This window comes from Petaurus breviceps, unplaced genomic scaffold, assembly GCF_028583685.1.
Source record: "Petaurus breviceps papuanus isolate PSGF00001 unplaced genomic scaffold, PetGlider_PUasm1.0 90574, whole genome shotgun sequence".
Classification (NCBI taxonomy): domain Eukaryota; kingdom Metazoa; phylum Chordata; class Mammalia; order Diprotodontia; family Petauridae; genus Petaurus; species Petaurus breviceps.
The window spans coordinates 2147315-2171981 of record NW_027187277.1 but is presented as its reverse complement, the minus strand read 5'-3'; the positions used below and the strand labels follow the sequence as shown (position 1 = coordinate 2171981).

At 39.1% G+C, this 24667-nt stretch overlaps 1 protein-coding gene across 4 annotated transcripts in view; it reads right to left on the bottom strand.

The window, feature by feature from the left end:
- Positions 1–24667, bottom strand: part of SMPX (small muscle protein X-linked) — a 100312-nt gene that overhangs the window by 2471 nt on the left and 73174 nt on the right. For 2 of the 4 annotated variants that reach the window (XR_011163421.1, XM_069063419.1), the window contains exon 5: positions 8665–8912. The exons of the other annotated variants lie outside the window; for them this stretch is intronic. The gene's annotated coding sequence lies outside the window, so the exon portion shown is untranslated. Of the gene's footprint in view, positions 1–8664; positions 8913–24667 lie in introns of those variants that run through there. 4 annotated transcript variants of the gene reach the window in all.

The window sequence follows — 24667 nt, the reverse complement described above, 5'->3', positions numbered from 1 at the left end:
CACACACACACACACACACACACACACACACACACACACACACACACTCACACATACACACACACATACATCAGAGAACTTTACAGTTTACAGTTTTGATGTTTACAGTAATGATGAAATGATAGGTACAAACAACCACAAACTATGTGTGATATGACCTCACAATAGAGTCTAGGCTACTTGAGGGCAGGATTATATTGTTTATTTTTGTGTTTAGCATGGTTTTTTATACAGAGTGATTGCTAAATAAACATTTCAATATGCCTCACCCTGTCTCCTCCAAAAAAACAAAGGACTAAGTTCAAGTTGTTCGGTCAATCAGTCAACTAGCATTGATTAAGAATCTAATTTGTGCCAGGCACTAAGCTGAGCACACAGTCAGAAAACCTCCAGGAAGAAAATCTTGGCAGTATTGATTCCACTTGAACAACTGGAAACAGACACTTCAATATCAGTCCTCCTGGGGAAATCCTGTCCATGGAATTAACTGGCTCCAGCCCTGACATTTTCGTAGCCTTCACTTTGCCAAGAATCATCCATTTTCAGTTCAAACAAGCCATGTTCTACATTCAAGTGTCTCTCTATGTCCAATATAGCCATATAGCTTTTGTGCCTTACTTTGTCTTCATAATTCCTAAGAAAATTTCTAAACAGATACTATTTCATCACTTGAGTCTATGCTAGGAATGAAGGTACTCTGTTATAACCACACTGGGTCCCCACTCTTCAAAGTTATGCCCAGACAGAACAAGAACATCATCAAAATAAACTCACTAATAAAATATTCTAGAGTTGATATGCCATCAACTCCTCAATGTCTACATCCTGGTGTTTGCCCTAGTGATGTTGTACACGTGGTCTGTTTGTATGCAACAATATTTACTGCTAAGGTGACCTACTTAGTGGCACTTGGAATGCATCTTTTTCCTTCCTTCCCCTGCCCCCCTTCATTTCCCTCTTCTCTCTATCTCCTTTCTTGTCTCTCTCTCTCTCTCTCTCTCTCTCTCTCTCTCTCTCTCTCTCTCTCTCTCTCTCTCTGTGTGTGTCTCTGTCTCTTTCTGTCTCTCTCTTTCTCTCTCTCTGTCTCTGCCTCTGTCTCTCTGTCTCTGTCTCTATCTCTCTCTGTCTCTTTCCCTCATTCTTTCCTTTCCCCCCTCTTCCCCCCATCTCTCCACCTCTCTCTCCCTTTCTGTTCTTTCTTCCTTCCCTCTCTCTATCTCTGTCTCTATAAAATATGACCCAAGCAGTTTTTTTGACAATGAAGTGCCCACTACTCTACTGGGCATCAGCAGAAGCAATTTCTTCTAGGTTGTATTTGCATACGAGGGACCCCTGGACAGGAAAAGACTCTCCAGAAAACCAACTGTTCAGTCTTTCCTACAGAAGGGAGAAACTGCAAATGAATTCTTCATGAAAAGAATACTATCCATTATCTCTATTCCCTAGCTACATTAACACACAGTTATACTGGGTGACTATAAAAACAACAATGACAATAATGAGAGACAGCCAATTTTAGTAGATAGAAAGCTGTTGGAGCATAGAAGACATGAGTTCAAAGCCTGATTCTGATAAATATGGGTTGTGTGACCCTGGACAAGTCACCTAAACTCTCAGTTCCTGCGGCAACTCCATAAGACTAAGAGTTGCAGAATAAGTACTGATCTGCATTGGTAAAAGGGGTTTCCTCACTGGGAGTTCTCTATACCAATGAAATCACAGTTCCAGTACAAAAAAATAATAATGAAAGCAACAATTGATGTTTATGTAGCATCTGTAAGGTTTGCATAGGGCTTTACATACATTTTCTCATTTGAGCCTTACCACAATCCTGTGAAATAGAGTTTATAAGTATTATTATGCCCATTTTTCTCAATAAAAAAACTGAGGGTCACAACAAAGTAGATGGGATTTGAACTTAGAGCTTTTCTCATTCTGGATCCAGCAATCTTGCCATTATATACTATATAGTTTCTTCTAAAATTCATGTGCTATCTCTAAATTGCTGCATTTTCCACTAGAGAATTAAGCTGTACAATTCCATATGTAAAAAACAATAGGAGAAGAGGGTAATGTCTATGGACCACTGTGTCAAAAGAAGATACACATTGTTCCTTCTCTTGTTCAAAGTATTGTAATTGTTCCTCTCTGGGATCTCCATTCCCATTTAGAACAGGAGAATGTTAAATGTGTTCCTTCTGGAATATTGAAGGGAGATTGGGGAAAGTGACACTTGAAACAGCAATGGTCGTGGAGTCAGATCAGGACTTAAATCTCAGTTCCCATAATTAATGGCTGAGTGCATTTCAGTGGGCTAGTCCTTTAACCTCCCTGTTAACTCCCTAAGTCTTATTTGTCTCATCTAAAAAATAAAAATGCACTACCTACCTGATTGGGTTATGGAGGTACAAATGTTTTCTTATAAACCTTAATGTACTATGAATAATTGATTTAACATTATGACTGGAGCAAGGAATACCAGGATAGTTTCAGCAAAGAATTATAAAAAACTTTCATGCAGTTGAATACTAAGTACACTCAGATTCAGACAGGACACAGCAATAGACCCATAACTAGAGGGGGGCAACTAGGGCTTTGTCCCTAGGGGAATGAAATGTAAAAGGTTCTGAAACAACTGAACTTGGTGCCAAATTAATTTTTTAAAAAACACAATTAGGTAAAATAAGAAGCTACACTTCCTTTACCTAAGATGAGATCCCTTTGCTCCTTCCTAGTTCTCCCTACAATCCCTGCACATTTTGTGAAGTTAATTCCAGAAGTCAAAATTGTTACTTGTAACTCAACAGAGCAACATTACTGGGTTGGGCTGCAGCTTCAAGAGAGGTAGGCAATGATCTCTGCTCTCAATCCAAATGCCCCAAGAGAAGTTGGAGAGATCTTTGCGTCCAAGAGATCTTTACAGATCCTTGCAATAGCTTACTTATTCCTTCCACCTTCACCCCATGTACCAAGGAGGATAAGATGCTGCTCAACATTTGCCCCCTATCAACCTTAGAAGAGACAACACATATGCTAAAGAAAGACTGACAATCCCAGGCTGGGAGCTCTAGATTTGGCTTATCCCATCGAAAAGGGAAGAGCTTGAAATGAGCTGGAGAGCTAAAATTGTCCCATCCCGTAAGCCACACTTGTTGTTTGAGTGCAAGCGCATCTGAGCAGAAATCTCTTTCCTAATGTGCCCTTTAGGAAGGCAGCTTTACTGCAGGGTCCACAGCTGTCAGATCCTCACATGCATGCTATTCTGTTTTGGGATGGCATGTAAATGCATATGTGGGAATCTGGGGTATTCTACTAATGGCATTTGACCCATGCACTAAAACCCTAACTGCGGGGATATTCAATGTCTAAGCCATACTTGGGAAATCTGCATTTTGCTGACTATGAGAGGATGCATTGAATATTTCTCCTTGTGTCGATATCTCCCCGTTAGTCCAGACTGAAAAGCATGTGATGTTTATTTCTTGCCATGATCCATTTATAGATGGGTTACTCACTGCTGCCACAGTCCCCCGTGCATCATTTTAGGAAATGTGGCTCACTCCATGTCCTTGCTTTCATTCGGCACTTTGACCAGACACTCGGCTAGCTCTACGTTACAGTTGTTAATTTCATACATGGTGTTAAATCACAAACCTGGAAACACAGGCAAGTTTGAAAAGAGGCAATGGAAAGGGAGCACCACATGCCCCCTGGTGCTGCTTTCAGGAACTGTGTCACAGCCCCTGAAACTGAGCAAACCCATCAAGACTGAGCATTCGAAGGGCTCCAGGGAATTAGCAAAGGACAGGCCTACAATAGAGGTTTGGAGAAAAGCTGCTTCTCAGGAAAGGAAACATCCACAAGACTAAATTCAACTAAATACCTACAAAGATTCTCAACTTGGAATCTGTGAACTATTTTCTTTTGTACATTTTAATAGCTATTCTAATATAACCAGTTTGTTTTTATGATCCTATATGCTTCATTTTAAGCATTTAAAAATATTATTCTAAGAACATGTTCATAACTTTCACTGGACTGCCGACAGCGCACACACACACACACACACACACACACACACATATACACGGTTAAGAAATCCTGATCCATTGTGTAGAAGGAACTGCGCTGGAGTCTGGGGAGATAGTTGAAGAACATAGTTCCAGTCCTCAAGGAAATAACCCATCTAATAGGGGGTTTAAGGAGCAGCTAGATGGTGCAGTGAATAGAGTGCCTGGGACCTGGAGTCAAAAAGATTCATCTTCCTGAATTCAAATCTGACCTCAGATATTTATTATCTGTGTGACCCTGAGCAAGTCACTTAACCCTGTTTGCCTTAGCTTCCTCATCTATAAAATGAGCAGGAGAAGGAAATGGCAAACCACTCCAGTATCTTTGCCAAGATAACCCTAAATGGGGTCATGAAGAGTCAGACATGACTGAAATGACTGAAAAACAACAAAGTGCGTCTAAGGTGGTCACAAGCAAGGACTCAGCGACAAAATGGGATGTAATGGGAGCAAAAGAAAAGTCCACACAAAGAGCTTTAAGGTAATTTGAGGGAGTGATCACATTCATCTCAGGGGAACAGGGAAAAGATTATACAGGGAGAATAAGATCTGGGCTCTTAACTAATAAACCTAGTGACATGTTTTTGCTATTAATAACCATCATGGGTAGAGAACAGAACATCATGCGATTTAGAACAGGAAAGGACCTTAGAGGTCATCTAGTCCAGGGATTCTTAACCTGAGTGTCCCAAGACACATTTCAGGGGTCCAGGAATATGAATGGGCAAATCATTATTTTCATCTATATTATCTTTTATCTTTATTTTCTCTAACCTCTAAGTGCTATTTAGCATTTCTTTCCAATTACTTGAAAATATTATTTTGACAAGGAGGTCTATAGGCCTCCACAGATGCCAAAGGGTCAATGTCACACAAAAAGGATGAGGACCCCGCCCTAGTCCAACCAGTGCAGAAGAGGAAATAAAGGCCTAGAGGTCCTATGACCGGAGATAAGTCAAAGAGCTGAGACACAACCCCAGGTCTTCTGACTAAACCCAGGGCTCTGGACACCACTCTGGGTGAATGAAGGGACTTCATTCTACTGGCTTCTGGTCACTTCAGCTCTAATTTTAAATTCCAATCCTGTATCCCGTCACCAGTCATCATCCTGTATCTTTGTGTTACTTGTACAAGAGCATGCATCTTATTCCATTAGTGAAAAAATTCAAGACCCAGTTCCAGGTACAATCTCTAGAGACTTGCTTATGTCCCTTCCAACCTGACAATGAAGCCCTAGATCTAATATGTCTCAGACAGTCATGGTTCTAAGCCATTTCCCACCCAATTCTTTAAGGAAAATAAAGATGTTGGCAGAGCACATAGAATGCCGAGCCTGGAGTTGGGAAGACTCACATTCCTAAATTCAAATCTGACCTCACATTCTTACTAGCTGTGTGACCCTGAGCAAGTCACTTAATCCTATTTGCCTCAGTTTTCTTATGTAAATGAGCTGGAGAATAAAATGGCAAACCCCTCCTGTATCTTTGCCAAGAGAACTGCAAATGGGAAAGTAAGAAACAATTGAAAAATGACTGACTGACAAAAGATGTTTCATGAGGCAGCATCTTTTATTCTGGGGGTGGATGGGTGCATTAGAATACCTCTAAGATACCTTCCCAACTCTATGGTATTCTACCATCCTAAACACAATGTGGAAAAAACCATTGTGATATAGTCAATCAGAAAGAACTGACTTCAATTCCTGCCTCCGACAATTTTTAGCATTATGACCTTGAGTAAGTTACTTTTTCCAAGTCTCAAATTCTTCATCTATAAAATAGACACAAGAACACTTATAGTATGTAACTCACAGGGTTGGTGTGAGGCTCAAATGAGTTGTTGTATGCAAAGCATTTTGCAAACTTTAAAGTATTATATGAATGTGAGAAGGTCAGGGGCAGCTAGGTGGCACAGTGGATAGAGCACCAGGCCTGGAGTCAGGGGGACTTGAGTTCAAATATGGCCTCAGACACATATTAGCTGTGTGACCCCAGACAAGTCACTTAACCCTGTTTGCCTCAAGGAGTTGGAGAAGGAAATGGCAAACCTCTCCAGTATCTTTGCCAAGAAAATTTCAAATGGGATCACAAAGAGTTAGATGTGTCTGAAAACAACTCAATGACAAAATGTCAGACAGTAAGTGTTCTAGGCCCATCACTGCTCCTTATTGGCAGCATGATCTTTTAAAAGTTAGTTCACCTTTCTGGCCCTCAGTGCCTTTATCTAACTAAATTGGGTGGGAGGGCACTGGATGATCCTTAAGGTCCTCTTAGGGACCCCTTCACCATATTCTCTTTCAGGAATAGAATATTGAGTCAAACTCAGTTGTCCCATGATTTAAAGTGACTGTTCCAGATGGAATCTTGTAGCCTGTCTTACACTGGTATATGTTGTGTGAAGCTGCTAGGAACCTTTTCTGACCCATGCCCTAGAACTACAATAGAAATGAAGAACATCCTATACAAGTACCATGGTGTTTCTATAGTTCATGCCTCCAATCTCTCTGCCTGCTCCTAGCTGATGTTGATTCCATGACCCCATGTAATGGACAGTAAAGTACATATCATGGACATCCTGCACCCCAAAATGGTATCACATCCTCTTTTGTTGTTCGGTCATTTTCAGTCATGTCTAACTTTTTGGGTTTTCTTGACAAAGATACTGGAGTAGTTTGCCATTCTCTTCTCCAGCTCTTTTTATAGATGAGGAAACTGAGGCAAGCCTGTTTCAGTGACTTACCCAGGGTCACATAGCTAGTAATTTTCTGAGGCCAGATTTGAATTCACAAAGATGAATCTTACAGACTATAGGTCTGGCACTCTATGCACTATGGCACCACCACCTAGCTGCCCCTCACATCCTCTACATTTTACCATATATGGTTAGTAGTAATCAGCTTACTTGTGAATAACATGGACAAAATTGGAATCATTCCTCTCCCCAGCTATTATGCAGCACCAAGAACAATGAAGGGAATTTTGCCCCCTCCCCACCAACCCTCCCTCCATGGAATTTTGTAATCTCTTGTCACTCCCAATCAATTTTTTTAAAGCAATTGGGGTTAAGTAACTTGCTCAAGGTTACACGGCCAGTTATTTCTGGGTGTGGTGCTAAGTATCTGAACCCGGATTCGATCCCAGGTCATCCCGACTCTGGGGCCTGTGCTCTTACTCCCTATGCTACCTGGCTGACCCCAATCAATTCTTGACAGACTCCCTTCATTGATATCTTTCTATGACTACATCCTTTACTATTGCAATGAACTTTAAGTAAAAGGATCATTTTTTTTTTACTAGGTAGAACCCTCCCTTTTCTGTCCTCTAAAGATGTAGAGCAGTACCTGGGTTTGACAGTGGTTTTGCTTTAGAGAAATCTTCCTTGCAAAGCTATCTGTTGCTGTAATCATAAGCATGAATAAATTGTGTATGCCTTCCAATCCCAGGGTAAGCATTCCTCTTGGCTCTTACCCTGCTGAGAAAGGGGTATGAAAGAACACCCAGGCAAACCTTTCTTTATTCCCATAGCTGGAAGGAGATTGGATCTTTAGGTCTAGGCATGTACTGTACTCATAACTTTTCTGTTCTGTCCAGTTGATATGGGATTTTCAAAATTTTTGAGCTTGCAAAACCCTTCAATTTCTGATTTATGTGATAGAACACCAATTCTCAGCACACCCACCCTGAAACACACTCACAAGGACCACTGTTTCAAGGAAAGGCCTAGAAATTATTTGTGAAACTTGTCAGTTTCATGGGACCTAGTTGGGAAGCTACTAGACTAATAAAGTCATTGAGTGTTTATTTTTATGCCAGGTACTGTGCTAAGTACTGAGGATACCAAAAAGGGAAAAAAGAAAGTCACTGCACTCATAGTCTAATGGGGGAAACACTATGAAACCAACTATGTAAAAACAAGATACATATGCAGGATAAATTAGAGATAATCTCAGAGAGAAGGCACTTATACTGAGGACCAGAAAAAGCTCCTTAAAGATGGAGGGATTTTAAATGAGACTTAAAGGAAACCAGGGAAGCCCAGAGGGTAGAGATGAAGAAGGAAAGAATTCCAGGCATGGAATGGAAATACCCAAAGAAAAAATGACTGGAGGATCATATGGGAAAAACTTCAAAAAGACCAATGCCACTAGACCACAGAAGAGGGGAGTGAGGTGTGAGAAGACTGGAAAGGCAAGGATTGAACCAAAACTCTAAATTCAAATATAATTATAATAAAAATTTAACCAAACATCTTGGTAACCAGCTAATAAAACAGAAGAAATGAACATTCTACATTCTACAATTTACCCACAGAACCATTTCTATAGAATTTTGCATTCCATTCTCATAGGATTTGAAGCTGGAAGGAACTTTAAGAGAAATATAATCGCATCCCCTCATTTTATAAACTGAGGCCCAGAGAGAAGTAATTTATCTGAAGTCAAACAGCCAATTAGTAAGACAACCTGGACTCCTGAATTCCACCCAAATCTCTTTTCTCTACAGCCCACTGCCTTCCTTAAAACAAACTGATGCAAATATACCATATACACTGAATACACAATTTCAATTAAATTTAACAATAAAGTTTGCAAATGTTTGTTCCATTCCAAATATGTATTGTGTGTCTTCTTCCTACAAAGCGCAAGGCATTATATTTGTGGATACAAAGAAAAAAATAAAATTGTACCTTCCCTCAAGGGGCTTACATTCTATTGTGGGAACATAATGTGTACAGAAATAATGGGAGGAAATTAAAGGAGAGAAGAAATAACAATTGACAGGATTAGAGAAGGCTGCAGAAGAGTTGATAGCAAAATTGAGTCTTGATAAGAAGAGGTGGATTCTGAAAGAGAAAAAAAAATGGGAGTATTTTAGCACTAGAGGGAACAAAATTTAACAATAACTTGAAGAACAAAGCAAATTTTTGCATCAATTGCCTTGTCTAGTTCTTTTAGTCATCATGGAAGGTGGCTTTTGAAAATGCTCAGATACAAGAGATAGAATGGGACTAGCTAGTGGTTCAGTTTAATGGGAAGGCAAAGGATGTGAAGGGGAATACTTTAAAGTGAGGCTAGAAAGGTAGGTAGGAAACTACACAGGACATTAAAGGCTAGACTGAAGAATTTACATTTTGTCCTAAAGGCAATGGAGAGTCACTAAAGGTTTTTGAGTGACCTCTACAGAACTAAGCCATGTCAATCAATCAAAAAGCATTGATTTGGGCAGATATGTAGAGGGTGCACTAGAGAAGGGAGATCCTGAAAGCAAAGAGGCCATTCCCATTGCCCAAGTCTGAAGTGATGATAGGCTGGATTACACTGATAGTTATGTACATGAGAGAGGGGGAGAGATACTAGAGATTCTGTGGAGGTAGAATCACCAGGACTTGATAATTGATTCAATATACAGCAGGGAAGGAAGGCTTAATAGAGGATCTTTCTAAAAGGATGCTTGAGAAGGTGGCAGTAACCTCAACAACAACAGCAAAAAAGAAAAATTTAGAGGAGGAGGAGTTATATGTGGGGAAGAGGAGGGGATCTATTTTAGATTTTAGACCCATGCTCCCCATTATGTTGACTACCAATACTCTTGGAATCTCCTTGGGACTCTTTCCACATAGTACAAGTAAAAATTTATAATGGGTTCCAGCTTCAAAAGAAATGTCAGTTCCAAAGGAAGTAAAAAAAGACTGATTTTTTTTTTAAGTATTGGTGTCCCTAGGTTACTGATCTCTGTGACAGTGTTAATAATTCATATTTATATAAAACTCCATGGTTCAGAAAACAAAACCCTTACAACCATCTGTAATGTTAATGGGAGTTGAAGATCCTCCTTACCCATTAATAGGCTTCACATGGAGCCCAACAAGAGAAGCTTGATTAGGGTGGCTTATTTTTCAGGAAGGCCAACACCTGTTGCTACTATGTAATTAGTCAGTGGGTCACGAGGATTGTGATGTCCTCTGACCCTGAAGAAGTGTGTATATATATATATATATATATATATATATATATATATATATATATATATACTCTGAGGTTAGAATTTAGCTTTGGGGCTTAATCATGGGAAGAGAGTTCGAGTGATGTAGCCAGATGAGACTGACTGGGTAGCCATTAAGGAGCCCCCCAGTTTTAAAAACCCAGATGTTGGTACTTTTCTCTCTAGTAACCATCTATGTATGTAATGGTCAGACAGTTGAATCTGTCTATTGATCTGCGATGTATGTTGATCAGACAGAAGCCCTGTCTGTTTGTCTTTATGCTATTATTTCTGCTTGTAATTTCTGTTTGCATTTTCTCTGAAGTTCAGGGTGCTGATTTTTCCCCTGAACTAAGTAAATGATATATACAATTTATTAAAGTAAGATTGTTGACCCCTTCTGCATTGCTTTCCTTTAGAAAAGCAGATCAAAGAACCTGTGCTAGCAGCCCTCCTGTGTGCTGGTGTTATTGGTCTTACATCCCCACAGCACCTGTAAGTAGCATTGCTATTACACCATCCCAAAAGATAGTCCCTCTTGATCACTCTTTCCCCCCCCATTACATTAAGCTATACAAATCTATCTCCCCACACAACCATCCCCTATATATATATATATATGTATGTATGTATGTATGTATGTATATGTATATGTATACATATATATGTATGTATGGGTAAAGTAAAAGAGTAAAAGGTAAAGTACTTGCTGACTCTGGCTACCTATCTATCTACATATCTATCTATGTCCTCTCCTCCATCAGGACAAACAATCCAACATTTACACATCAACAGAGTTTTGTAATCAATAAAATTAAACAAAATGGAGGAAAAGAGCACCTTAATCCTTAACCCCAATATACCATTACAGCTGAGAAAATCAAATATTGATTTTGTATTTTATATTTAATTCCATTCTGTGATTGATTCTATTCTACAGCTGCCTTGGTCATGTTTGTCTCTGAGTTAAGCTCAGAAGTTTGTGAGTCCAGAAGTTCAGTTTTCCTCACTGAGTTAAGTTTAACAAGTTAAATTTCCCTATGAATCACTTTAACTAAAAGAAAATTGTTATCCCTGTACCACGAGGTGCCCTGATACAATTAGAAGACATTTGTTATCTTTAAAGGGTGCAGGTGGATGCCAGGAAGTCTGGTCTGTTATCTGCACCACTGACTGTCCTTTAAGAAAGGCTGGTCTTTTACTGGTATGACACTAAGTAGCGGTGCAGGTGGACACCACCAATGAGCTTTCCACAGCAACAAGATGGAAAGAGAGATTGTTACTAGTCCTTCATTCCTGACTTCTATCCAATCATATTGTTTTCCTATGATGCATCCTGTTCTTTGTTCTCTTGTACTTCCCAAAACTAGATGAAGGCCTATAAGCCCTATTCTGTGGTCTTTTGGCTGACTGAGGAACTGAAAGAACCATTTTATTGGTAATTGCTAGCCTTTCCAACAAATTGAATGTGCTCCAAATTTTGTGTCTTTGCTTACCTTAACTTCATTTGTGACAGCATTAAGAGAATAACTTAGATATGGGGGAGAGAATGTATTCTCCTACTCACAAGCCCATCAAAGCTCCCTAGGGTTTTGGTTTGGGTGTTTCAGGGAGAGGTGAGGTAAAACTAGCTATTCTTCTTTGCCCAAAGGGCAGACAAGTGGTGCATATCCTTTGATCCAGCAATAACACCACTACTAGGTCTGTATTGCAAAGAGATCACAAGAAGGGAGAAAGGACCTAAATGTACAAAAATATTTATAGCAATCTTTTTGTGATGGCAAAGAATTGGAAATGGAGGAAATACCTATCAACTGAGGAATGGCTGAACAAGTTGTGGTATATGTATATAATGGAATACTATTGTGCTATAAGAAATGGTGAGCAGGCAAATTTCAGAAAAACCTGGAAAAACTTATATGAACTGATGCCAAGTGAAATGAGCAAAACCCAAAGAACACTGTACATAGTAACAGCAACACTGTACAATGATCAATTATGATAGACATAGCTCGTCTCAGCAATACAATGATTCAAGACAATTCCAAAAGACTCATGATGGAAAAATGCTATCCACATCCAAAGAAAGAACTATGGAGTCTGAATGCAGATCAAAGCATACTATTTTTACTTTTTGTTGTTTTTTCCTTTTTGTTCTGTTTTTTTCTTTCACAACATGACTAATGTTTACATGCTTGTACATGTATAACCTATATCAGATGGCTTGCTTTATTGGGGAGAGGGATGACAGGGAGAAAAAATTTGGAACTCAAAATCTTATTTAAAAAATGAATGTTGGACTCAACTCCAGCCCCATTCGAGGGTTTTTAGAGGTTTTAGCCCCAGGGCAGGACTGACCAGTCACTGGCTGGAGGGATTCCAGATCACCAGCAGCTGTGGCTGTTTCCAGAATTATCAACACATAGATGCCAAGGACAAAGTGAGAGGCCAGTGCAGTGTGGACTTTGGAACTCACTAGTTGGGACTGTGTTGGCTTTTGCCCCCAGGGCAAGAAGCTGCTGAGGGTTCAGCCACTGCCATGTGACAGCATCAGCTCCTGGCCTGCAGAGTGTAGGGGGACCAAGAGACCAATCTGAGGGGTAATAGTTCTTCCTTTAACCTGCTTGGATCTGGATTGTGGTCTAGAGTGGAGGTCCTGGGGTGTGCAATCAGCTTGCCAGAGCACATCGAGGCTTCAGAAAGGGCACCCAACTAATACCTCTGGCAGCTGAGAAAACCCCAGAGTTTGGAATGAAGCTCCCCTGTCTTGTGGCAGAGGCTTACTGTGGCAAAAATCTCAAAAGTCAAGTAATTGAGTGGCAAAATTAACAGGCAAAGGAAGCAAACCAAGCAAAGCAATTCAACATTAGACTCCTATTTTGGGGACAAAAAGGATCAAGGCATGGAACAGGAGGAAGACAGTGAAGTCAGAACTCCTGCAACAAATGCTTCAAAGGAAAATACAAGCTGGTTACAGGCCATAGAGGACCTTAAGAAGCAGATAAGAGAAGTGGAGAAAAAAATGGGAAGAGAAATGAGAATGATGCAAGAAAATTAAGAAATGAGAGTCAACAGCCTGACTGAGGAAAATACACCTTAAAAAATAGACTAACTCAAATAGCAAAAGAGGCTCAAAAAGGCAATGAGGAGAAGAATGCCTTAAAAAGCCGAATTTGCCAGATGGAAAAAGAATCTCAAAAGCTCAATGAGGAGAATCATTCCTTCAGAATTAGACTGGAGAAAATGGAAGGTAGTGACTTTATGAGAAATCAAGATGCTATTAAACAGATCCAAACAAATGAAAGAATAGAAGGCAATGTGAAATATCTCATGGGAAAAACCACTGACCTGGAAAATAGATCCAGGAGAGATAACTTAAAAATTATTGGACTACCTGAAAGCCATGATCAAAGAAAGAACCTAGAAATCACCTTCCAAGAAATTTTCAAGGAAAACTACCCTGATATTTTAGAACCAGAGGGCAAAATAGAGGTTGAAAGAATCCACTGATCACCTCCTGAAAAAGATCCCAAAAAGAAAACTAGGAATATTATAGCCAGGTTCCAAAATTCCCAGATCAAGGAGAGAATATTACAAGCAGCCAGGAAGAAACAATTTGAATGTTGTGAAAACACCATCAGGATAACTCAGGATCTGGCAGCTTCTACACTGGGGGATTGAAGGTCTTGAAATATGATATTCCAGAGGGCAAAGGAGCTGGGATTAAAACCAAGAATCACCTACCCAGCAAAACTGAGTATCGTGTTTCAGGGGAAAATATGGTCATTCAGTGGAATAGAGGACTTTCAAACATTCTTGCTGAAAAAACCAGAGTTGAATAGAAAATTTGACGTTCAGATCCAAGAAGCAAGAGAAGCATGAGAAGCTAAACAGGGAAAAGAAATCATAAGGAACTTATCAAAATTGAACTATTAACATTCCTACATGGGAAAACAATAATTGTAACTGATGAAACTTTTCTCAGTTTGAAAATAGTTGAAGGAAATAGAAATATATACATATATATGAGGGTATATGGGCATATGAATATATAGGTGAATATGTGTATATATGTTTACAGGTATACATAGATAGAGGGCACAGGATCAATTTAATAGGAAGGGATGATACTTAAAAGGTGAAATTAAGAGGTGAGAGAGCAATATAATGAGAGAAGATGGGGAGAGACAGAATGGGGTAAACTATCTCATATAGAAGAGGCAAGGAAAATGGTTACAATGGAGGGGAAGAACAGGAAGGCAAAAGGGAATGGGTCAACCTTATTCTCATTGAATTTGGCTGAGGGAGGGAATGACATACACACTAAATAGGGTATCTCACCCTATAGGAGATTAGGGGCGAAGGGGATGAGAGGGGGGATGGTGGAAGGGAGGGCAGGCCGGGGGGGGGGAGGTAAGTTGGAAGCACCCACTTTTGAAAAGGGATGGGATCAAAGTAGAGAACAGAACAAATGGGAGGTGGGATCGGAGGGAGGGAAATATAGTCAGTCTTTTACAATATATCTACTATGGTAATATTTTGCATTAGCTACACATGTACAACCTATACTGAACTGCTTACTTTTCCAGTAAGGGTGGGTGACAAGGGAGGAAGGGAATGCATCTGGAATTCAAAGTATTAAAATCAAATGTTTAATATATATATATATATATACACTATTTTTAATACTATTTTACGTGTAATTGGGAAATAAGATATACAGGCACTGGGGCACAGAGATCCACCATGCCCTCCTGGAAAAGTTGAAGGGGGTATGGGAGAAGATATGGAAGAGAGCAGATTGGGGGAGGGGATATCCTGTGGGACTGCTATTTTGGGGTGGTGGGTAGGGGAAAAACAGGGAGAAAATTTGTAACTCAAAATCTGGCGAAAATGAATGATGTAAATAAGAAGTTAATAAAGCATTTGAAAAGTAATAAAAATAAAAAATGAATATTGAAAATTATCTTTACATGTAATTGGAAAAAATAAAATACTATTTACCAAAAAAAAAAAAAAAAGAAAGAAAGAAAAAAAAGACTAGCGGGTTTTTTTTTTCCTCATCACCAGAAGATAAAGTATGGTTATTACCATTTCATAGATGAAGAAACAGATTCAAAGGATTTAAGAGATTCACAAATGCAAGTTTCCTGATTCCAAGTTCAGTGCTCTGTCACCTTCAGTTTTGCAAAGGCTAGTGATCATTTCTGTGGGCTGAGAAATTTTTCTAGTCTTTTTTTAAGCAGAAAGTTATGAGAGTTAGTCAAAACCCCTTTGCCTGTTCGTAGAACTTAAGCACGTCCTAAATCCTTCCCAGATAACCTTTGTCTCAGTCAATATTCATAGATTTTAGATCTAGAAACAATTTTAGAAGACATAGAGTTCAATCCCTTTGTTCTGAGATGTGGAAACCGAGGTTCAAATAAATACAATGACTTTCCCAAGGTCACATAAATAGTATCACAATTAGGATTTTTTATTGAAGAAAGTCATTTATCCAATTCAATAGCAAAACAGAAATCAGAGAAAGTAAATGTAGGAGAATATATATCAGCAGAGTGAAGGGGTTCTCCCATTGGAAGCAAGGTAACTCAACTCAAGCAAGAGAGAATTCCAGATCCAATCCAAGAAGAAGCTCCCCAAAGTCTCTAGCAAGCTGCGGACAAGGGGTGGTGGAGACACCCAATTCCTTTTGAGTTAACTTCTTCCCAAGGTCTTTTCCTTCAGCAACATGAAATGAGGTTGGATTTTAACCTTGATCTTCTGATTCTAAATCCAGTGTGCTCCCACCCCAATACAGCTTCTCACAGAGATTCATAAAGGAGTTCGAAAAATAAGAAGGAACCTTGGAGATCAGAGTCCAACCCTCTCAATGACACTCAACTTATTTTTAAATTAATAAAGGGTAAAGGCAAGAGTGTGTTGGAGCCAGCGCAAAAATGGGCTATGATTGTTATATTTTTCAGTGTATGCATTTATACCTCAGAAATCTATAAATGCTACAAATCAAGGCTTGATTGATTTTTTTGTTGATTGTCTACTTATATCAGTGGCATCAAACTCAAATGGCAACATCAGCCACTAAACCCTAAACCATACATAAAAATCCATGCAGGCTACATATTGACTTAGAAAACCACATATTAACATTATCTATATTCTATTAGACTTTTATTTCTTTTTTGGTAAACATTTCCCAATTAAATTTTAATCTGGTTTGTGCTGTACTTGAGAGTGCGGCAGTTGAATCAGCCAGCCTGTGTCTGATACCTCTGATGGTGTTGTTGCTGTTGTTTGTCCATTCATGAAGAGGACCGATGACATCATGAGGGTAATATCTTGACTTTCATGGTGAACTGGATCTGGGTGAGGCAGAGCTACCCAAAGTCATCAGACTCACTCCTCCACAGTCATCAAAGTCCAGTGGCAAGACAAAAATCAAGATGACCAAGTGATGGCCTGGGATTCAGTGGGTGATGTGGGTCTTTCTAAATTAAGGTCTTTCCCAGGTCTCAGTTTTCTGAGGCAACACCCATTCAGTGATTAAGAGTCAGGTAAAAAATGAGACAAAAGAAGGCCCAATTTTTCGTCACAATAATATCAATTTGGGAAGAATGTAGACTGAAGAAAATAATGGAGAAAATATTAATAATGCAATGAAGGGAATTTTTTTTTCTTCCAGAGAGAATGCTTTTAAGCACTTACCAGCACAATGCTGGTCCCTATGCAAAACTTTTACTTTGGGTTCAGACTTTAAATTTATTCCAGAAGAAAAGCCTTGTTGACCCCACAAACTATCAGAGAATAAAAGGTGAGCCTGGACTTCCAGGAAATCTGGACAAGTTCATATTGAATTTTTACCCAATATTCTACAGTGCTTGGGAACCTCCAGGAAATTAGGTTTTAAATCAAGTAGAGTCATAAAATCTCTGTCCTGGAGTCTTAATTGGTTGATATGTGTGAAAAGGGGGATTTCTGAGAAAGGGATCATAATAGGTCTAGAGCTGGAAGACAGCTAAGAGGTAATATAGTCTATACTCTGTTTTGCAGAAAAGGAAACTGAATGCCAAGGAAGTTTTTGAAATGACTTGACCAAGATCACCTAGGTAAATATCTAACTTTCTAATGACTAACCCTGTATAAGTAAAACTTATTAGTAGTGGTCACACAATAATCAGCATAGTGACATGAACATAGCAATTCCATAACAAATATTTGGTTAATTGGATTAATTTGAAAAACATCTCAATATTTAGGCAAAGGAAGAAGAGATCTACTCTCTTTCCACCAAGAAAATTAGTCATGGAGGAAGTTGTGCTTTCTGACTGATTGTGCTGATCAGAGCAAAAGGCCTTATTGTTCTTCAGTTAATTGAAAGACTACCTCTGATACACAAGAGGTGTCTCCCTAGGCTCCTCTCAGATGAATCCTGCTTCAAACATAACCCTGAACAGAAAGGAGTCCGTGAAATCAATTTTTTTTTGGCAAATTGTGCTTAAAAGACTTTTTGGCTTGAGGTAGTGAATCTTTCAGGGAGTGACTCCAGTCAGGGTGGTTCTAGTTTATTTGGGGTTACAGAAGCCTGAAGTCCACAAGAGGGATTTGGTCTTGCTCGATTTCATTTTTGCTGCTGCCTTCAAAGTTTTTCTGACAGATCAAGAGAGCCACAAACATCAGTGGGATAGAAAGGAGTAGAACAGTAATGGACCTGCATTTATCGGGGTAGAACCAGCTTTAGCCTCAGCAACAACACAACAGGATTATGCCAGCTAGCATTTATACAGGCTTTAAGGTTTGCAAAGGGCCTTACCTATATTATCTCATTTGAGCCTTGCAACAGGCCAGTGAGGCAGGTGCTATTAATATCCCCATTTTATAAGTGAGAAAATTGAGGCTGAGAAAGGTTAAGTGACTAGGTAACCTAGCTGCCTCTGTGTAGGTGCACAAGTCAAATCAAGTCAGCAACATTTATTAAGTGCCTGCTGTGTGCTAGACTCTATACTAAGAACTGAGGACACAAAGGAAGGACCAAAAAAAAATTAGTTCCTGCCTTCAAGGAACTCATAATCTAATGGAGAAAGACAACATGCATACAACAAGGTGAAATTATAAACGAGACTTGAAGGAAGCCAGGGAAACCAGGAGACAGCAATGAGGAGGAAGAGAATTCTAGAATTCACAGTATGTGCCTGGTGGTGTTTGAAAGGAGCCCATTTTTCAGGTATTTTTGAAGTTCAGTTATATTCCTATCTCAGTTGCTTGGAAGAATGTGAGCATGGCATTATCCCGGGTAGCAGTTGGTCTCTAGGGGTGGGGAAGCTGTGGCCTCAAGGTCACATGTGACCCTCTAGGCTCTCAAGTGCAGTCCTTTGGATTCTGTCAAAGGACAGCACTTGAGGACCTAGAGGGCCCCATGTGACCTTGAGGCTGCAGCTTCCCCAACCCTGTAATAAATTTCTAGAGCTATTTCCTCATTAGTGAAATAAGGGAGTTGGATAACCCAATCAGCTCAAATGTGTTGTGATTCAGTCCAGCTCATTCGGTCTTTTCTCAGCCCCACATCCCACCCTATATCACAGCTCCCCCATGGCTTCTGGTTCAGCCCTGGGTCACAGTAGAAAAGTATATTTGTACATCTGCAGCAAAACTTCCACTTTTACCAGAAATCCTTGGCTGCTTTTCACAGTCCAAACCTTTCACTCAAGCATTTTTCTCATATAATAAATGGTGTTTTGTGTATATAAAGAGAAAACATTTCCAGGGAGGAACTATTGAAGTCCAGTTAATGTGGGAAAGTACTGAGTAGGGTGGTTCTGTTCAGGAGTTTCTTACTAGGCTATCTCAGCAGGTGCAGAGTTATGTCTGAGCAGGACTTATTAGGACAACAACTAAAGGAAGAAAAGATGCCTCATCTGTAATTACTATAGGAGAATAAGGCAAACAGTACATACATGGTGTCCCAAAAGTCTTAGTGCAGCTTTAAGCTATTAAAATCACACTGAGACTTTGGGGACACCCTGTACTTTGTATAGGAAGGGATTTTTAAGGCTATCTAGCCGAACCACCTCTTTTGACAGATGAGCTAACTGAGGCCCTCCCGGGGACATCATAGACCTATAGCTGGAAGACACCTAAGAGGCTCTCTGGTCCAATTCCTTCATTTTACAGATGAGGAACCCAAGGCCCAGAGAAGTTAAACGATTTACCCAAAGTCTCAGGCTGCAAGTGTCAAAGGTGAAGTTTGAACCCAGGCCCTCTGATTCCAGAGCACTGTCTACTGTGCCATGATACCTCTTAGCTTCTTACCTGACAGTTCTGAGACTCTGAATGACTTAAAACTTCCATTCACATTGGAAATCATCTAATTCTCATGACCTTTCATAACCCAGCATTCTGCAGTTGCCTGGATTTAGGGGAACTCTAGTTAGAACAGAATTCAACTTTCTCCCTGGAGGACCAAGCTATGTAATTCTTACTTCCTAGGAAATCTGCCTTGTTCGCCATGTCATATTTGAGAGCAGATGCAATGCCTATCTCTCCTTAAAAACTTACTTCCAATCAATCAGTCAAACACCTTGCCATTCCAAAGTCCTAGCTCTATTTTATTTTGAACAGAGAGAAAACACAGCTTCTATTTTTAGCTCCAACCCCACCATGTTTAAATCCAAACTAATTATGCTAGAATAAAGTTCACAGAATTCAATCCTTTGTTTATACACCTGTCTAAAACCAAGCAAAGAGTTGTCATGGAAATATTTTGACTGAGATTGTGGAAGTGATTTCTCTGACTCCTCATCAAATATTGAGCACCCAGAGTTCATGGCACTATACCTAATAATCCTGTGGATTAGGTTCTAATGCAACTTGTATGAAAACATAAGTGTTTTCATAAACATTATCTCTATATAAGCTTCATCCATTCATTCAACAACTATTTATTAGCCTCTTAATATGAAGATTACAATTTAGCAAGGGGATAGCAGGTAATTCAGAATCCATGAGGGAGAGTGGGGCAGAATGTGCCAGGCAAGACAAACCAAACTCACCACTACCTTAAACAACATCTCCCCTCTGCCTCTGATGGAGAAAAGCACAGGATCCTGAATCCAAGAGTCTTCTGGATAATAATGTCTCCCAAACCGTAGAACCTGCCTCCCTTCCTCCCATAGCCATTATTAAGGGGAGAAATCATTGTGGACAAGGGGTTCACCTTCTTCATCACCACCTAGCAGCAGCTACTGACCAATGGCCAAATCTTTGCCAAGAAAACACAAAGGAAGAGTTTGACACAATTGAAATGACAGCAGCCTTGGGAGTAGCTACACAGCCCAGTTCACCCTCCTAGACCACCAATACTGCTTCCAGGTCCCTCACCACAGGCATCATCCAGAGAAGCAACTACTGTAGAAGAGCCAGCCATGTCCATCAAGTGCCAACCAACTGCCATTCATGGGACAGACAAAGCAACCCATCTGAAGCAGCAAAGTACTCTGAGAGAGACAGAAGGTAGCATATGCTGCCCATCACTCCCTAGACAGCCATGTCACCTTGGGCCCTAATGGAGACAATCCAGGACCTTGGACCTGAGAGCCTTAGGAATATCAATACTTCCAATTCCATGTCTAAAGCAGCCATCCTAGGAAGCAACACATGTTGGGGTGTTACCTAGCAATTGTTCCTACTGGGCAGCTAGGTGATTTAGTGCATCTAGGACTGGCCTGTAGCCAGGAAGACCTGAGTTCAAATTTGGCCTCAGACACTTACTAGATATGTGACCCTAGGTAAGTCACTTAAACCTTTTTGCTTCAGTTTCCTCACCTATAAAAGGAGCTAAGAAGGAAATGGGAAACCATTCCAGTATCTTTGCCAAGAAAACCTCAAATGAGGTCATGAAGAGCAGGACACAACTGAAAATAACTCAAAAACAACAACTATTCTTGCAGGTGATACAGTCATAGATACTAAGGAACCAGAAAAAAAAAAAGTTCTTGCCACCAAAATCATTAATACGTTCATATGGTTCAACATCAGAAACCAATGTCACTTTATCCATAGAAACAACATTAAAAGAAGAGGCATTGTCATATGCTTGGGATCATGGAATTTTTCCATCTAATTTGCAACTGAATCCTTCCACATGGGCTATCTCCTCCATTGGAATGTGAACTCCTTGAGTACAAGGACTAGCTTACTTTTCTGTTTGTACCAACAGCACTTGACACAGTATTTTTCAGACAGGCAGTTCATCCATTCATAGGATGTAGACACAAATGTGAAATAATAGAAAATAAATATGAACAGAGATATAACTGGGGCAGGGCAATTGGAGTTTTATTTCATGGCATTAAAATTTAGAAAGTACTGAAAACACCTGCTATTAAGTTACATGCTTATTAGAAAATGTGAGTCTACATTGATTAGATGCCTTTATATCTTAGTGTGCAGCCCCTTTTGGTTTTTGAAATTGGGGTGAGAGGGTCGGGATTAAAATTACCAGGCATGAAAGTGGAAAACTAATTAGATCATTTGAATCAGATTTCTTAGATGATTAAAAAACACTTACAAAATGCACAACTAGATTGCAATTTTCTTGAGGACAAGGAATGTGTTAATTTCCATTTGGTATCCCTATAACTAGTGCAGTAGTACCTGGCACAAAATCGGTACCCTATGAATTCAATTGAATTGAATCTGTAATAACATTCGGAGGATATGAATGAGGCCAAAATGGATAGCAAACTCTCTCAGACTGTTTATAGGATGGAAGAAAGCAATCAAAAAGTCTAGGAACATAGGCTTGATCTGCTTGGTATAATGGCTACTTCTAGATGAGAAGACTTTACAAATAGTGTCATTCTGGCAACATGGTCCATTACTTTTACCCACTTTATTCAAGACATAGTATTACCCTATGAATCACTTAGTATGTCAGATCATACCATGAGTGTCTCCATGCTTCTTTGAACGTTTTCTGCCAAATCAAAGGATAGCACCCCTGATTTGGGGTTCAACTCAGATTTACAGGTTAGGTCACATTGGGATGCCTTCTGAGCTCCATTTTTACTTGAGACAAAATATCGCATTCCTTCCTAAATTTTCCAGTAGATGCAAAATAATCTATTGTTCTTTGAATTTCCTTGTTTTTTCATGGAATTGTCCAATTTAACCACTATATGTCTTGGAGTTTGCTGCCTTGAGTTTGGGGTTTGTTTGTTTTCTACATGCAATCTATTCATTCTTTCAATGAGTATTTCATTTTCTGTGCTCAAAAGTTCTGGGAAGTTTTCTTGCATTATTTCTTGAATTATGGTGTTGAAGTTTTATGACGTCATATTCTTCTGGGAGATTCATGATCCTTAGGCTTTCTCTACACAACCTGTCTTCAAAATGAGTATGTTTTGTTTGAATAGAGAGGGTTTTCTTTTAATGCTATTTCTTTTTACTTCTCTTTTTCTAGATTATTCTTCTTTTCTGCATATCTACATTCCCAATCTGTTGTCCTCCCTTTGGTTTCTGTGGTTAGAGTTGTCATTGCAGATTTAAGTTTTTCTATACAGCTGCAAAGGCTGTAAGTTATGCTTTCATGATTCTCATTTCTCTTTCAAAACCACTCAGAAATAATGTGTTGTGGTCCATATTCTCTCCAAATTCCACAAGGTCTCTGTCTCTTCAAGTGCTGAGGCATTTTCCTTTGTTTTGTAGTATTTATTTATATATGCTTGAAATCTTTTACTATATCTGGAGTAATATTTTCTTCTGTTACTTATATGTTCCATGTTGACTTATCTGCTTATACTCAAAGTCTTTGAGTTTTCTTTCTTCTGAGATCTTGGTTAATTTCAGCTTTCCCCCCTTATTTTCTCTTGTTGCTCACTTTCTGACTCCCTCCCCTCTGATGATGTTTCCCGTGAGAGCTGAATCTCAAAGTATTTGAAGATTCAGGTGATTTAGAGTTTGAAGTTTGGATCACTGAGACTCTGGGAAAGGGGAGTCAAGTAGAGAGGTTGAATTCTACTTCAAGTCCAGACATGTGTCCTACACCTTTCCCTCTATTCTTCTGCCTTCCTGCAGAGATCTTTTGAAGAACTGAATGTTGCCACAATGCTAACTATTGAGGCCTCAGCAAATTTCTGCAGTTTGGAGCTCAGATCTTTATGGCATTGGAAAGAAGGAGGGGAATCAAGGTGCAAGGTAACATTTTGTTATAAGATGGTAGGTCTGGTAGGATAGTTCAGCTTTGCTGCCAGTAGCATGGTAGGTAGTGGGGTAGGGAAGGTAGGCATTAATTCATAAGATTTTTTAACCTTATTTTGGGTTCTTGACATTGTATACCATGTATACTGCTGAAAGGGCTTTATCTTTGGTACATAACTTCTATTTTGGAGAGGTATGAGATTGTGAACATTAGAAAAAATGTCTAGTCCTCCATCTTGTTTGGCCATGTGACTTTAGCTTGTCTTCTTAATCAGCAAGTAAATAAGGTCAGTTAGAGTCAAGCTGGTTATTTTTCATATAATCATTATCAAAGAAATGGATTTTCTTTTTCATTCACTAAGAAATCTAATTCTTTTTTCATCATGGGTATAGTGAGGATTATTTACCTTTTCTATCAAAGCACCACAGCTTCTGATAATCAGTCCTCTTGATGAGAACCTGTTGAAGATAGTGGGGTCCTAATTTTCATCTTAAGAGGAATTATACCTAGTGTTATATATGTGAATTGGACTCAATTGGACTCAACTAATAATTAATTTTTCATTTATCTTCCACTTTGGAAAGTATATATTTCATATTCAACTATGCAGGAAAAATATCAAACCTCTCCTTGCTTGGGAAAGCCACTTGAACTCTCAGTATCTCAACTTCTTTACTTACCAAATAATAAAAATTATTGTTTCATCTATCTCACAAAGGGGTTTTGCAGGATCAAAAGAAATAATGGATTTAAAAGTACAAAACGCATAAGGTATTGTCATTATATTTCTTAAGGTGACAACTTAGCCTGCAATTTAAAAACCACAACAAACAAGTGTACTTTCATCACTTGGCACATGACAATACTTCAGATGTCTGTTTTGTTCTTTGAACCTTTCTATCATTTAATCTTGAATAGTGCCTGGCATTTGATGGGTACTTAATAAATGTTTTTAAATTGAATTGAAATGTCAGAATCTGTAGAAGTAGGATAAAAATGATGCTTTCCCAGGTAACAATACTTGGAAAGAGGGTTTGATTGAGGCCAGTGACATGATAAAATACACATCAAAAACCTATGGTACTTCTGAACTGTATATATATATATATATATATATATATATATATATATATATATGTATATATATATATACACACATATGTATGTATATTAATGTTAAAGTGTATAGAGACATGTCATCTTGTGATGCTATTGGACAGAATTATAACAGAACATAGTCTGCAAGGAGAGTATTGTTGAAAAGAATAGGAAACTCTGGTAGTCACGGCAACAAAGAATGATAAACTGAACCCCCCATGGAGTGTTTTGTTCTGTTCCTACTTACAAGTTGGAGAAATGGAGAAACTTAATATTTTTTTCCTCATACAGGAGTTAGACAAGAATATAAGAACTCGGAGGGA